Here is a 16,126-nt window from a genome sequence, read left to right as displayed (position 1 = left end):
CTTGATTTCTAGTTTACTTATGACTAAGTCTCGGTCTAGGATAGTTAAGTGTAGTTGAGCTCCAGACTCCATGGCGATCATCTTATGAAGACGAAGAACTACTCGAGGAACAAGTTGAATTTCATCCGACTAAAAGGTATGTGGAGACTTGAACTTATCTATCACTCAAAAGTCTATTTTATCTCCTACTCTTGAGACAAAATCATATAAGTATGATAGTATTCATACATACACATTTGCTATTTCGAGCCGAGTTTATTCGCCTATCTTTTTCTCGAAATATGTGTTGGTAAGCTTTCGCTTTAACCATTTTCATCTTTACCCGTGACGAAAGTCATGATGATGTTTCAATCTTGAAAATAGCTTTGATGACGATAATCGTGAATAAAGATTGTTATAACATTACAGAAGAATGCTTCAATGATTGAAATGTAGAGTTGAGATTACCATCTATGGATATAAGCATATATAGTGTGTTTGCACATTAGTGTATAAATCCATGTGCCAGAAACCAAGTGCGTGCATATGTGTGCATGCAGTACTGGTGAAGGAGACAGGTTGAGTACGCGTATGCGTACCAGCGGAAGTTTTCATACCGAAAATTTCTGTTGAGTTTGTAGTTTGCAAATTAGTAAACCAGTCACCTTAGGTACGCATACCCGTACGCGTACCCACAGAAGTTTTCATACCCGAAAATTTCTGTTGAGTTAGGAAACCAAAGCCAACTCAAATCCGGTAGCTAAGGTACGCATACCCGTACGCGTACCCAAGATGGTTACTTCTCAAATCGGTAGTTCATGAACTTAAAACAATAAATTATAAGGAACGCAATCTTTGCAAACCGTGGGTATATTATTCATGAATTGATTGAAGTGGATCAATACGATTTTGTTGCAATTGTGTCTATGAATAAATACCTAAGCAATTGAACAACTATATCAACTAGTTCTTATGAGTCATTTGAACTAGTTATGAGAAAGATGAATACGGTTAATATGAAAGTACTCATATGCCTAACTATTGGTTAACTATTTGTGAACCAACTAAGTGTACACGTTTAGGTACTGTTACTCAAATCTAAATGAATACATTTCATTTGTGTGTGACAAGCTAAGTTTAGATCTAACGTCTGAAAGATATTAGCTTGGTTGAATCAGGTTTTTCATCTAACGGTGAATATTGAATGCTTTGTTACCAAGGTAACTTAGATTGCAAACCTTGATTTGAAAACTATATAAAGGAGACATCTAGTAATTGGAAAAACTAATCCCCACACCTCCTGTATGATGCTAGTTGGTTTTCTAGAGTCGATTCTACTTTAACCTTAGGTTTCTTCTCGAGATCCTGTAGGTTAATGACTGAAAGACTTCATTGGGATTGTGAAGCCAAACGAAACTACTTCTCTTGTAGTTGAGCCATATGATCTTGCCATTTTCTATCGTACGAGTTCAATTGAATAATTGACTTGAGATTATATCTCCGATAGGTAAAGATAAAAAGAAATCACAAACGTCTTCGTCTCATCGTTTGTGATTCTGCAATATCTAGTTTCGCTATCATACTATTTAGATTATTGTGAGGTGATTGATAATACTAGGATGTTCTTCGGGATATAAGACCGGTTTATCAATTAGTTGATGTTCACCTTGATTTATCAAAAGTCGGAACAAAAACTCATAGGTTTATCTGTGGGAGACAGATTTATCTATCATCATAGACTTTTCTGTGTGATACAAATTTGTTTATTAAAGCCTTCGACTTTGGGTTGTAGTAACTCTTAGTTGCAGGTGAGATCAGCTAAGGGAATCAAGTGCGTAGTATCCTTCTGGGATCAGAGACGTAAGGAGCGCAACTGTATCTTGAATCAGTGTGAGATTGATTAGGGTTCAACTACAGTCCATACCGAAGTTAATTTGTAGTAGGCTAGTGTCTGTAGCGGCTTAATACAGTGTGGTGTTCAATCTGGACTAGGTCCCAGGGTTTTTCTGCATTTGCGGTTTCCTCTTTAACAAAATTTCTGGTATCTGTGTTATTTCTATTCCGCATTATATTTTGTTATATGATTGAAATATCATAGGTTGTGCGTTAGGATCGATCAATTAGAATATTCAACCTTTGGTTGTTGATTTAAATTGATTGACACTTGGATATTGGTCTTTGGTACCATCCAAGTTATCTTTCTAGTATTTGATAAAGACTCGCAGATTTCTATTTGCTTGAGTATAGATCAAATCGAGAGATAGAGATATACTCCTTGATATACTTTTCATTAAGATTGAGTCTGACTGTCTAGTTAATTCATTTAAAAGTGTGTTAGAGTTAGTCCATACAGATTGCTAATCGAAATATTGGGTGTGGTTGTTGTACCCCCGCATTTTCAATTGGTATCAGAGCAGGCAAACCCGTTTAAAGACCTTACAAGTCTGTGTTTGTAGCGATCTGACTCTATGGACAAGAGTACTATCTCTGATAAACGCGTTGATAGGTTTGGGAAACCTACAATAAAAATACTGCAAGTGCACAATGGCAAGTACAGGTCGTTCCCACGAGGAGTGTGAAAATACTTCTACTAACTAATATCAAGAATAACCAATTAAATTCAATGTTTTAGAATGTTTATGGAATAATGAAAGCAAAATAATAATATGTAACCAAAGATGTGAAGGTGTTAAGGTTCCGGGAATCCGTTGTAGGCAATTTATTTGTATTCAATCACAAGGATCTCGAATTAACTCATGTAAAATAGCAAACCAAGCTAGTAGTACACGAAAGATATTTCATTAAGAATCATTGACAAGAATTATCAAAACGGTAGTTTGCTCTCACCTTAAAGTAGAATTCTTAAGTACTAGATATACATGGCATAAATAGTCAAATGAGATTCAATAATCAATTATTGCAAAGGTTCAACGAGTCCTTCTAGTAATCTAACTATGGACTATACATGACATATAACATGAAAAATGTAGCTAGAAGGTAAAACATTGAAAGAGAATCACAATCATTATCATTAAGTTCAATTTGTAGAAACTTTATTCATGAACACAAAATAAATCAACTTACAACTTCGTCCTTTCACCCTAACATGGATCTAGCTCGTCATGGCTTTCTCAAAAGCCACAAATAAATTGAAATCAAAACCACAAGCTAATCGAGAAACCCAATGAAGAACTCCAAACCCTGTTCGGCTGTGTAGCCGCGCCTCTGGCCGTCCCTCCCGGCTACTGCTCGAATTCCCTTTCATATGCTCACCCACTCCACATGTTTCCTTCTTTAGAAAATATATATAATTACTTGCTAGCTTGGTAAGCCCACCGTCGCAAAGGAAAGAAAATGAAAGTATACATGGAAGTTTCCTTTCCCTGGATCTTGGATTCGACACCTTCACTTCTCTTTCACGTGCATTTGTGCATGCAATTATATCTCTCTGTCATAGGGAAGACTAAATCTTTGAGTTTCCTTATATCTGCATGCAATTATTTCGAATCATTCCTCAACGTTACACGTTACTTTCCTTTCTAACTGCATCAATAACATCACCCTCCACCGGCAGAGATAGCTCCACCAAATCAACCCAATTCAGCTAACATCTTTAGCAAGCCAAGTATGACCCCAGACTCCATTTCGTCTAACTAACTTCGGATGCAACCATCTCAATCTCGGCCACTCCTTACTGAATCCAGCCATATCTCTCATTCATGATAGCTTTAATCAGTCCTCGACATCTCCATCTCGTACACACGGCCATCACAACCAACACCAATTTTCCATTGCAACCAAACAATCACTTCATTCCCGTCGACGATCCATTATTGACAGCCATGAGTTGTCGGCACTGACTGCAATAGTTGTTGTCGAACCATCACCAAGTACAGCTCCATCTTCTCACCGTTCAACTTCAGCTCCTTGCCAAATTCAGGCCACAACAAACTGCAGCCATCGAGAGATCATATAATACCACCGCCAGCCAAACCCATCATTACTGAGCTAAACCGAAACTCCATTCCATCTCCAGCCACCACTGTTCTTCACGACTTCAGTTCATATGCAGCCGAGATATTTTCAAGAACAGCTATCAATAAACTCCACTGACTCCTGTCATTCATTACTCCGGGATAATTTCAGTTCAAGAATTCGTTTCTCTATATGTTCTCGTCACCAAGATAACCCCAAATGTCGCTTTGCTGCCATCTTCTCAATCGAGACCAAAATAGGGTAAGAACCCATTTCTGCCAGCAGCTCTTCGGTCTTGTGTATCAGCTTCTCGTTCATGACCATGGCAATTGGATAAAGACCTATCCCTGCGATTCGTTCCTCATCTGCATTCAATCACACACACATTCGTTGAGTTAAGTAACAGCAGCAGCACTTCTCTCCACCAACACCATTTACCAATATCCACTCAAGACTCCACTGATTCTACCACCATTAGCCATCGCCAGCTCTTGCTGCTATTTTCTTGATCACTGCCATTTACGACCAAGCTGTATAGTACCCTCAGTTTTGTCTTCATAGTCCCAAAACTGATTGAGCAGTATTAACCCATGCCAAGATTGGGTAGTACCCATCATAGCCTCTAACTGAATCTGTTGTTGTTGGCAAAAATAAATTCAGCGACCTGCAACTCCATTTCATTCGATGCAACTGATCAACCACGACCAACGAACTGAACCCATTGTTACAACCATGGAAGTACATACCAAAGCAAACCAGCACCACTAATCAACTTGAGAGATCAAAATCCACGCCAAGAACACCCGTACCAGCCACCACCAGAAACGATTGTAACTGCAGTTGCTTGTAGAATTCTTTGATAAGAAAATGTTTACAAAGACACAGATGATGCCTTTCTTTATAATCCATCCAGAATTATGTGGAGTAAATCGTGCCACATCATTCTTATTTCTCTTGTGGACCCGACGTGCTTAGAAAAATGAAGAGACAGACACATGCATTTGTTCCATTTTCTGACAGCCCACATCCATTAATCTTCATCTCCATTAGGTGCAGTGAGGACGTTCGTGGTTGCTGATATATAGAAACACAAGGCCAACCATAATTGATGAATTTTGTCGCAAATGCCATTTAATTTTTTATTTAATGTTTTATTCTTCTGATGATCAAATTCATTTGTACTTTCTACAAAAACACTAAAATTATGTTGTTAGCCAAAATATCGAGTCCTAACTACTATAAATGTGGGTATAAAATGTAGCATTTACGTGCTTATCACGCGTCACTAGAAATAAAAACTCTGTTTCTATTAAGTCTATCAATGAGAAAGATCCCTCAATCTCTGTTATAGACGAACCTTGTGTTCAAATGAAACAGACTAACACTGACATGTGTTTTTCTAATGAATCTGACTCTGTCGTTCAAGAGGAAACAGCTGGAGAGAGTAAATTAATTCTAAATCTTGTTAGAATTCAAGCTGATAGATTCAAACAGTTAAAAAACATGTCAATAACCTTCTTGGTGTACTGAAAGACTGTGGCTCCAGTGAAAAGGCTTCTTATAAGGAAAATCCTAAAGTTCGATTAACTCGTATCTTACTTGAGGCAAAACTTAAAAAGGATGCTTTAAAAATTGAACATCTCTTGAGTAAACTCTCCATTCAAGGATGTTCTGAAAAGTCTGCTATAACATCTACTTCTACTCAAACTGAAAGAGCTCCAGTTTCAGAAGTAATTTCAGATTCTCTTCCAACTCAAACTAATGTGCAGGGGATTCACACATCAGTTGGAAGAAAGAAATCTCCAAACGATAATGTTAAGTCTGAAATCTCTAATCACTCCCGTGATCAGAAAGTGTGCCTTTTTTGTGATTCAAAAGGGCAGATAGTGCAAAAAAGGAAATCCAAGTTGAAAAACAAATCGTTGATTCAACTTCAACACACCTTAGATTTAATTCTTAAAGGTGTAACTGACATTCGCATGTCTAAACCAAATGGTTTTAGTTCACATCATGTGTTTCCTACAAGTAAGGTCAGTTCGATGAGTTCCTCAAATGCACAAAAGCATAATAGACCTGTTAACAAATATCGTCCAAGAAGAACTTCTGTTCTCTCTCCTATCAGAAATGAAGATAATATTAATCCTGATGTGAATCATTTATAAAGTGAAGAATGCAGATATGAGCAGATGGATGACAACCTAAGATTGATTATTGAGGGATATAAGGAAATCATCAACAAACTGTGTACTCCATCTAGACAATACTCTTTAGGTAAAAATCCTTACTATGTGTCATATTTTCATGATAGTAAATTTTATGATAATTTTTCACATCATAAGAGTCCTCTTCCAAAGTACAGAAGAACAGGGTTTAACCAAAAACAATATTCATTTGATGAGCTAAAAGCTCATACTTGTGCCAATTGATCACAAGGTTGAAATCTCTTACACAAAATCCTGGTTGAGAGATATGCTCAGGTATACTTGTGTCAATAGTATTCTCGGATCCTCAAGCTATTTTCTTATCGTCTTTAGCATGAGTATCTTTGCAAAATACTTGCACAAGTATTTGTGTTTGCTGTGGTATTTTTTTTTTGCTCTTTTTTGTTTGGTTAAACAAGGTGCTACTCATGCACTCTAAAATTGCTTCTCTTTTGAGAATTTTTTTGGAGTCATTATGATCTATTAATATTACAAAGAATTTTCTGCAAAGTCGTGCGCGTACGACTCTTGTTTTTCTTTTGGGTCGAGATTGATCTCGTACAGGTTACCCGTGTGACTGGCGCGAATCAAATTAAGGAAACCCTAAATTTCCTTCCCTGAGAAATCCTTTAAGTACCCGACCTATTGAGTTACGTAAGTCACATACGCATACTCTAGGTTGTTTTCTGGGTTATCAAGACTGTCTTCTTCTTCATCTCGCTATGGTGATTTTGCAAGGGGATTTCTTGAGAAAGGTTCTGGTTTCGAATCAAAAGGGAGGAAGAAAAGAACTCTTGTTGAAGATGGTGCACCTAATGCCTCATGCTACTATGCCTACTCACACCAAGATGTTGAGAATGAGGATATGGTTTCTGCTGAAGTGGTTCATGATTTTCTTAAATACTTTGAGGAAGCAAAACTGCAACTTGTTGATATAATAAAGGATCTTAATGTGGTTAGAATTGAGTTGAAAGAGGTTACTACTGACCTTGGTCTCATAAAGTCACATGCTAAAGAACTTCTCAATGAGGATATCTTCTCTGAAGACGCAATTACGAATCACAAACTCAAAGGCCTCGAAACCCGTGAAGCTGGCGAACGTGAACCTTGATTTAACTTGTGATCGGTTTCTAGTAGATGTTTCTTTTTGTTGTCTAGGAAACTTCTTAAGAGAATTTTATTCTTGTTTTTGTTTATGAAGGATAACTAGGGTTTGGAATAGCTATTATTATGAGTACACATAGCTATGTCCAACGTTTTCATCTTCATGTTTTTAGATTTATTTTTTTAAATTCTAAAGTTGGTTTGGAATATGATTTTTGCAGTATTAATCTTTATGGTTTTATATATTGCAATATGTTATAGTATATGTGAGCTTGCGTCCGTGAACTATTGTTGTCCCATACGATGTCAAAAGTTATCTCTTTATATGTCGATATGCAAGTATTGATACAAGATCGATGAACTTTTGACAAACAAAAGTTAAGACTATTATGTCATTTATTGATGGAAGATAGGTTAAAATCTTTTGTTTACGAAGATTATGTCTATTGTATGTCATTGTGCAAATAGTGATGGAAAATAGAATGAATCCTTGTATATTCCGCAGTATTGATCTTCCCTGATCCATATTTTATGTATATACTGTGTGGCTCCATAAGTTTTCTTATGTGAGCATTTCCAACTAAACTAATCATAGATTCGTTTGTGGTTATTTTGGTTGTGTATTCCGATTAAATTAACCATGGGTTCTCTTGTGGTTAGTCTAATTGAGAATTTTTGGATAACAAAATCATTTTGTGGCTTTTTGGTGTCCAAAGAAATCCTTCTTTTCTCATAAAAGTAAGGTCGCTCTTGTTGTTATTTCGGGAATGACATCAAATGGGGGAGAGTTCTTTTGAACTTGCGCTTAATTTCCATACCTTTGTGGGGAGTGCGGATGTGGAATTTTTAAGGAGTTATCTTGTATCTTTATAAACTCCGTGATGAATGCATTTATCTTCGGCTTTATGATTGCATCTAAACAAAGTTGATATGTACTTTTCTTTGGTCTTGAAGTGTCTTCATGAAAATTTCATTAGGATCCCGTTTTCGTACCTTTGCCAATTTTATTGACAAAAGGGGGAGAATTAATATGTAATTCACACTACAAATACATATGGTTTTCGGATCATTATGTAAGGGGGAGTGGTTTTCGTGTTGAGACGAAGTATTGACTAAGGGGGAGTGATACATATCACCATAGTATTTTTGTCAAAGTTATGATATGAGAACTTTGATACTGTGTAGTAATAATATGACACTGTATAACAATGATTGAGAGCTTTTGTTTTCTCATTGTTATGGCTACGGATCTTCAACAACTATGATGCTGAATTGCATATCTATGGAATCATGGGAGTACTTGGAAAATACGAAGTTTTCAAGTAATGTTCATGCACCAAGGAAATCAAGCATGTGGACAAGAAGCTACAAAGTTTTATCTATTTTGTAATCCATATGTATTGATAGTTTTGTCGCTAAAATTGACAAAGGGGGATATTGTTAGAGAATTGCTCGGTCGAAATCTCATGCGTTGCTATCTCAAGCATGTTTGTCAATATTAGATCAAAACTATATGTCTTGATTTCTAGTTTACTTATGATTAAGTCTCGGTCTAGGATAGTTAAGTGTAGTTGAGCTCCAGACTCCATGGAGATCATCTTATGAAGACGAAGAACTACTCGAGGAACAAGTGGAACTTCATCCGACTAAAAGGTATGTGGAGACTTGAACTTATATATCACTCAAAAGTATATTCTATCTCCTACTCTTGAGAAAAAGTCGTATAAGTATGATAGTTTTCATACATACACATTTTTTATTTCGAGCCGAGTTTACTCGCCTATCTTTTTCTCGAAATATGTGTTGGTAAGCTTTCTCTTTAACCATTTTCATCTTTACCCGTGACGAAAGTCATGATGACGTTTCAATCTTAAAAATAGCTTTGATGACGATAGTCGTGAATAACGATTGTTATAACATTATAGAAGAATGTTTCAATGATTGAAATGTAGAGTTGAGGTTAACATCTATGGATATAAGCATATATGGTGTGTTCGCACATTAGTGTATAAATCCATGTGCCGGAAACCAAGTGCGTGCATATGTGTGCATACGGTATTTGTGAAGGAGACAGGTTGAGTACGCGTACCAGTGGAAGTTTTCATACCGAAAATTTCTGCTGAGTTTGTAGTTTGCAAACTAGTAAACAAGTCACCATAGGTGCACATACCCGTATGCGTACCCTCGGAAGTTTTCATACCCGAAAATTTCTGTTGAGTTTGGAAACCAAAGGAAACTCAAATCCGATAGCTAAGGTACGCATACCCGTACAAGTACCCAAGCTGGTTATTTCTCAAATCGGTAGTTCATGAACTTAAACAATAAATTATAAAGAATGCAATATTTTCAAACCGTGGGTATATTGTTCACGAATTGATTCAAGTGGATCAATCCGATTTTGTTTCAATTGTGTCTATGAATAAAGACCTAAGCAATTGAACAACTCTATCAACTAGTTCTTATGAGTCGTTTGAACTAGTTATGAGAAAGATGAATAGGTTAATATGAAAGTGCCCATATGTCTAACCATTGGTTAACTATTTGTGAACCAGCTAAGTGTACACATTTAGTTACGGTTACTCAAACCTAAATGAATACATTTTATTTGTGTGTGACAAGCTAAATTTCGATCTACCATACGATTTAGATTATTGTGAGGTGATTGATAATACTAGGCTGTTCTTCGGGAATATAAGACCGATTTATCAATTAATTCCTGTTCACCTTGATTTATTAAAAGGCGGAACAAAAACTCATAGGTTTATCTGTGGGAGACAGATTTATCTATCATCATAGACTATTCTGTGTGATATAGATTTGTTTATTAAAGTCTTCGACTTCGGGTCATAACAACTCTTAGTTGTGGGTGAGATTAGCTAAGGGAATCAAGTGCGTAGTATTTTGCTGGGATCAGAGATGTAAGGAGCACAACTGTACCTTGAATCAGTGTGAGATTGATTAGGGTTCAACTACAGTCCAGACCGAAGTTAGTTTGTAGTATGCTAGTGTTTGTAGCGGCTTAATACAGTATAGTGTTCAATATGGACTAGGTCCTGGGGTTTTTCTGCATTTGCAGTTTCCTCGTTAACAAAATTTCTGGTGTCTGTGTTATTTCTATTCCGCATTATAATTTTTTATATAATTGAAATATCACAGGTTGTGCGTTATGATCAATCAATTAGAATATCCAACCTTTGCTTGTTGATTTAAACTGATTGACACTTGGATATTGGTCTTTGGTACCATCCAAGTTATCTCTTAGTATTTGATAAAGACTCAAAGATTTCCATTTGCTTGAGTATACATCAAATCGAGAGATAGAGATATTAACTCCTTGATATACTTTTCATTAAGATTGAGTCTGACTGTCTAGTTGATTCTCTTAAAAGTATATTAGAGTTATTCCATACAGGTTGATAATTGAAATATTGGGTGTGGTGTTGTACCCCCGCATTTTCAAGACTCAATCTATAGAAAAGTATATCAAAGAGTTATATCTCCATTTCTCAATTCAATCCGCAATCAAAATAATAGGAATTTGCGGGCTCGATTGAATAAGAGAAATAACTTGAACGACACCAAAGACTAATGTTCAAGTGTCAATCAATTTATATCAACAATCAAAGGTTGGATTATCTAATTGATTGATTTTAACGCACAACCTGTGATATTTCGATTATATAACAAAATATAATGCGGAAAAGAAATAACACACACCAGAATTTTTTTTAATGAGGAAACCGAAAATGCAGATAAACCCCGGGACCTAGTCCAGCTTTGAACACCACATTGTATTAAGCCGCTACAGACACTAGCCTATTACCAATGAACTTCAGACTGGAATGTAGTTGAGCCCTAATAAATCTCACACTGATCAAGGTACAGTTACACTCCTTATGTCTCTGAACCCCATCAGGATTCTACGCACTTGATTCCCTTAGCTGATCTCACCCATAACCAAAAATTGCTACAACCCAAAGTCGAAGACTTGATAAACAAATCTGTCTCACACAGAAAAGTCTATTGGAATAGATAAATGTCTCTCCCACAGAAATACCTATGAGTATTGTTCCGTCTTTTGATAAATCAAGGTGCACATGAACCAATTGATAAACCAGACTTATATTCCCGAAGAACAGCTTAGTATTATCAATCACCTTATAATAATCTTAATCGTGTGGAAGCGAAACAAGATATTGTGGAATCACAAACGATGAGACGAAGATGTTTGTGACTACTTTTAATCTTATCCATCGAAGATAAATCTCAAGCAAATATTAGCAAAGATAATACTCAATCACGATAGTAAAAGTAAGATCAGAACATGTAACTACAGATAAAATAGTTGGGTCTGGCTTCACAATCCCAATGAACTCTTCAAGTCGTTAACCTACATGGTTTCGTGAAAAACCTAAGGTTAAAGGAGAATCGACTCTAGTCGCAACACACAAAAGGTGTGGGGATTAGGTTTCCCAGTTGCTAGAGTTATACCTTATATAGTTTTCAAATCAGGGTTTGCAATCTAAGTTACCTTGGTAACAAAGCATTCAATATTCACCATTAGATGAAAACCCGATTAGACTCAAGCTGATATCTTTCAACCGTTAGATCGAACTTAGCTTGTTATACACAAATGAAACGTACCTTCATTTAGGTTTGAGTAACCGTACCTAAACGTGTACACTAGGTTGGCTCAACAGTAGTTAATTTAAGTTAGCTATATGAACATTCTCATATCAACCTTATTCATCTTAACCACAACTAGTTCAAATGACTCAAATGAAACTAGTTATAGAGTTGTTCAATTGCTATATTCTCATAGAAGTACACAAGAACACAATTGAAGCAAAATCTGTGTGATTCATTCGAATCAATTCAAGAAAATTATAGCCACAACTTGCATAAAATGCATTCCTTATTATATAAATGTATTAGTTCATGAACAAACCGATTTTAGAACTTTAACCACTTAAGTATGCAAACGGGTACGCATACTTAAGTGGACGGTATGATTTTGGGTTTGCCAGTATGCAGACGGGTACACATACTTCCAAACCTTACGCCAGTATGCGTACGGGTATGTGTACTTAGGCTCTCGGAATTTCACAACTAACAGGTACGCATACGGGTATGCATACTATATTTCCGGTCATGGATCACATATATGCAAGGACACATACTATGTTCATAATCCAATGATGTTTAAGTGTTGTAAACTCTATTTCAATCATTGAAACATTCTTAGAGGATGACAACAACTGTTTTCACGAACTATTAACATCAAAGCAATTTTCAAGTTATTGAAATAATCATTACGAAACATTCCAAGTCTATACCAAATGATTGTATCACATAGACCATGTAAGATATTACTCGGAAATTTTCAAATGATCATCTTTTGACTTTCGTCAAGAATATAAGATGAACTTGGTTGAAGCAAAAGCTTACTAACACATATTTCGAGAAATATGTAAGCGAGTTAAACTCAGCTCGAAATATCAAATGTACATAATCGAATACTATATAGTAATACGACTTTTGTCTCAATATAGAAGATATAGTAGAAATAGACTTTCTAAGTGATATATGAGTTTTAGTCTCCATATACCTTTTGTTGATGAAGTTCCACAAGATCTCTTTAGTAGTTTTTCGTCTTCAAATGATGAACGTCGTGAAGTATAATGATCAACTACACAATCTATCCAAATTACTATAAGTAGACTAGAAATCAAGACTTATAATTTTGATCACTAACATTAACAAACAAGCTTGAGATAGCAACGCTTGCGAGCTTGACCGAGCGTGCTCTCATTTCCATAACCTTATGCCTTAATTTCCGACTTTAGTTGCACCATGCAACATAACAAGACTTGTATAAGACTTGGCCTCATTCTTCAATCATATGCGCCTGCGCCGAATAATACCATGCCTTTTGATATGCACTATATGATTCCATACCACTCTTGGTATGCGCCACAATCTATAGCCTTTGATGCACTTTGTCAACATCAACACCTTCACTAGATTTGGCTTCCAAATCATATTGCGAACTTCACCTTCTTGGACTTGCATCATTTGTATGCCGAAGAACGAGCACCTCGTTGTTCTTTGCTTGCATTTTAGCAACAACTTGATTGAAATGTATGACTTTGGTATAGTCATGACTTAGGATTACCCGAGACATCCCACCGTCACTTTGGACAAGGTATCCTCTTTACTCTCCTTTGAAACCAGCAAAGCCTCACTTTCTCTTTCAAATTGCTGCGCTTTAATGTGGCGGAGAAACAACATCATGTTCTTCTTACTTGATGGGCTTACATCTTCATTCTTGTTGCGTTACTCTATGATATCGCTGCCAAATGCCGTTGCACTTCCACATAACTCTCAACACCAAACTCTACTATGCCACAAACTCCTCTATTTGCTTCTTTCACTTTCAGCGTTTTCTATTGCATATTTTGGCTAATATTCTATGTAGCATCTTCCACGTGAACTAGATTTACTTTGAATGAAAGATACCAAAACTCTCTCCTTAAATACCCTTATTCACTATTACCTTACAGAGAGAGACAATTCCCAACACCAAGGTCCACTTGACCAAAACTGAAAGTATACTCAAACTTGAGCAAATACTTGCACCAACAGATTGCAACTTGTAAGACCTAACAAGCCTTGCAATACTGACTTCATGATCACTTCTAAGCAACAAACAAGGAAGCGAGACAGCACCTACTTTCCGCAATGTAGCAATTCATTTTGAAAAAGCGGGGGTCTAAAAACCACACCCAATATTTCGTTTAGGCAATCTGTATGGATTAACTCCAATATAATTCTGAAAGTACCAACTAATAAAGCAAGCTCTATCAATAAATATATCCAAGAGTAATATATTTGTTTCTTAATGTAATCAGCAAATCAAACAGATATAAATCCGTGAGCTTATTTAATATAAGAAATAACTTGGATGGTATCAAAAACAAATATCCAAGTTGAAAAAGTATGGGTCTAACAACCACACCCAATATTTCTCTTAGAAATATATATGGACTAACTCCAATATACTTTTAAGAGAATCAACTAGACAGTCAGACTCAATCTTAATAAAAGTATATCAAAGAGTTATATCTCTCTTTCTCGATTCAATACTTACTCAAGCAAATAGAAATATGCAAGTCTAATTGAATACAAGAGAAATCACTTGAACGGTACCAAATATCAATGTTCAAGTATCAATCAATTTCAATCAACAACCAAAGGTTGGATTTCCCAATTGATTGATTTAACGCACAACATGTGATATTTCAATTATATAACAAAATATAATGCGGAAAAGAAATAACACAGACACCAGAAGTTTTGTTAACGAGGAAACCGCAAATGCAGAAAAACCCCGGGACCTAGTCCAGATTGAACACACACTGTATTAAGCCGCTACAGACACTAGCCTACTACAAACTAACTTCGATCTGGACTGTAGTTGAACCCCAATCAATCTCACACTGATTCAAGGTTCAGTTGCGCTCGTTACGTCTCTGATCCCAGCAGGATACTACACACTTGATTCCCTTAGCTGATTTCACCCACAACTAAGAGTTGCTACGACCCAAAGTTGAAGACTTTAATAAACAAATATGTATCATACAAAAAACTCTACGGTAATAGATAAATCTGTCTCCCACAGAAATACCTACGAGTTTCGTTCCTTCTTTTGATAAATCAAGGTGAACAGGATCCAAATGATAAACCAGACTTATATTCCCGAAGAACAGCTCAGTATTATCAATCACCTCACAATAAACTTAATTGACTAGCGAAACAAGTTATTGTGGAATAACAAACGATGAGACGAAGATTTTTGTGACTTGTTTTATATCTTGCCTATCGGAGAAATCAATCTCAAGCCAATCTTACGATTGTACTTAGTACGATTAAAAGAGCAATATCAGATCACACAACTACAAGAAAAGTAGTATCGGTCTGGCTTCATAATCCCAATGAAGTCTTCAAGTCGTTAACCTACAGGGTCTCTGTAGAAACCTAAGGTTAAATAAGAATCGACTCTAGTGATAGACACATTTTTGTGTCTGATATAATCTCAATTGTATATATTGTTATTGCTCGATTTTTTATTTATTTTGGCTTTTCATGTCTTTGTAGGTGTTTTTGAAAAAATAAGATTTTGCGGCGAAATTGGCTCGAAAAGTGTTTTTTGCATTCATGGGAGGACATTTGCTATTCGGACCCTCACTTTGGATAAGGGGTAACCTAATTACTAAGGGTCATCCCATTTCCAAGCGTCTTCTAATCGCACCCCTACTCTAGATAAGGGGCAACCATCTTCAACATTCAAAAATCAGGTTTTGGCGGGAAAAAAAGTGTAGTTAAAGAGCAGTTTTGGCAATCGTGATTTGGAGGAGTTTGAAGTTGATTAAACCTCTGATTTTCATAGGATAGACTCCTTATCGGTCTAGGAATCTGATATGGGTGTTTAAATCGATTAGATTGGGCTCAAACGACGATTTTTTCTCACAACAAGAAAATATGGAAAGTCACGTGTGTGACCTGTTTTAGGGAATTTTAGAGTGATTAAAACGTTGTAAACCTTCCCAAAGATTTGTATCTATCTAAGGAAGAGTTTAGAATAAAAAGGAAAGCTCAGAAACACGTAGAAATCCTAAAACAAGAAGTTGTCGCAACTTGGCCGTGAAGAGAAGGAAAGAGATTTTGGAAGATTTGGGAGAGATTTAATCGGTATTTTTGATATAAATAGATGTCTTGGGTCATATAGAAGAGATTCAATCTTATTCTAGGGTCTTAAAATCAGCGACAAAGCAACAATTTTTCTGTAACAGTTCCACTGTAACAGC

Source organism: Papaver somniferum, chromosome 6, assembly GCF_003573695.1.
Source record: "Papaver somniferum cultivar HN1 chromosome 6, ASM357369v1, whole genome shotgun sequence".
Taxonomy (NCBI): domain Eukaryota; kingdom Viridiplantae; phylum Streptophyta; class Magnoliopsida; order Ranunculales; family Papaveraceae; genus Papaver; species Papaver somniferum.
This window is presented reverse-complemented; position numbering follows the sequence as displayed.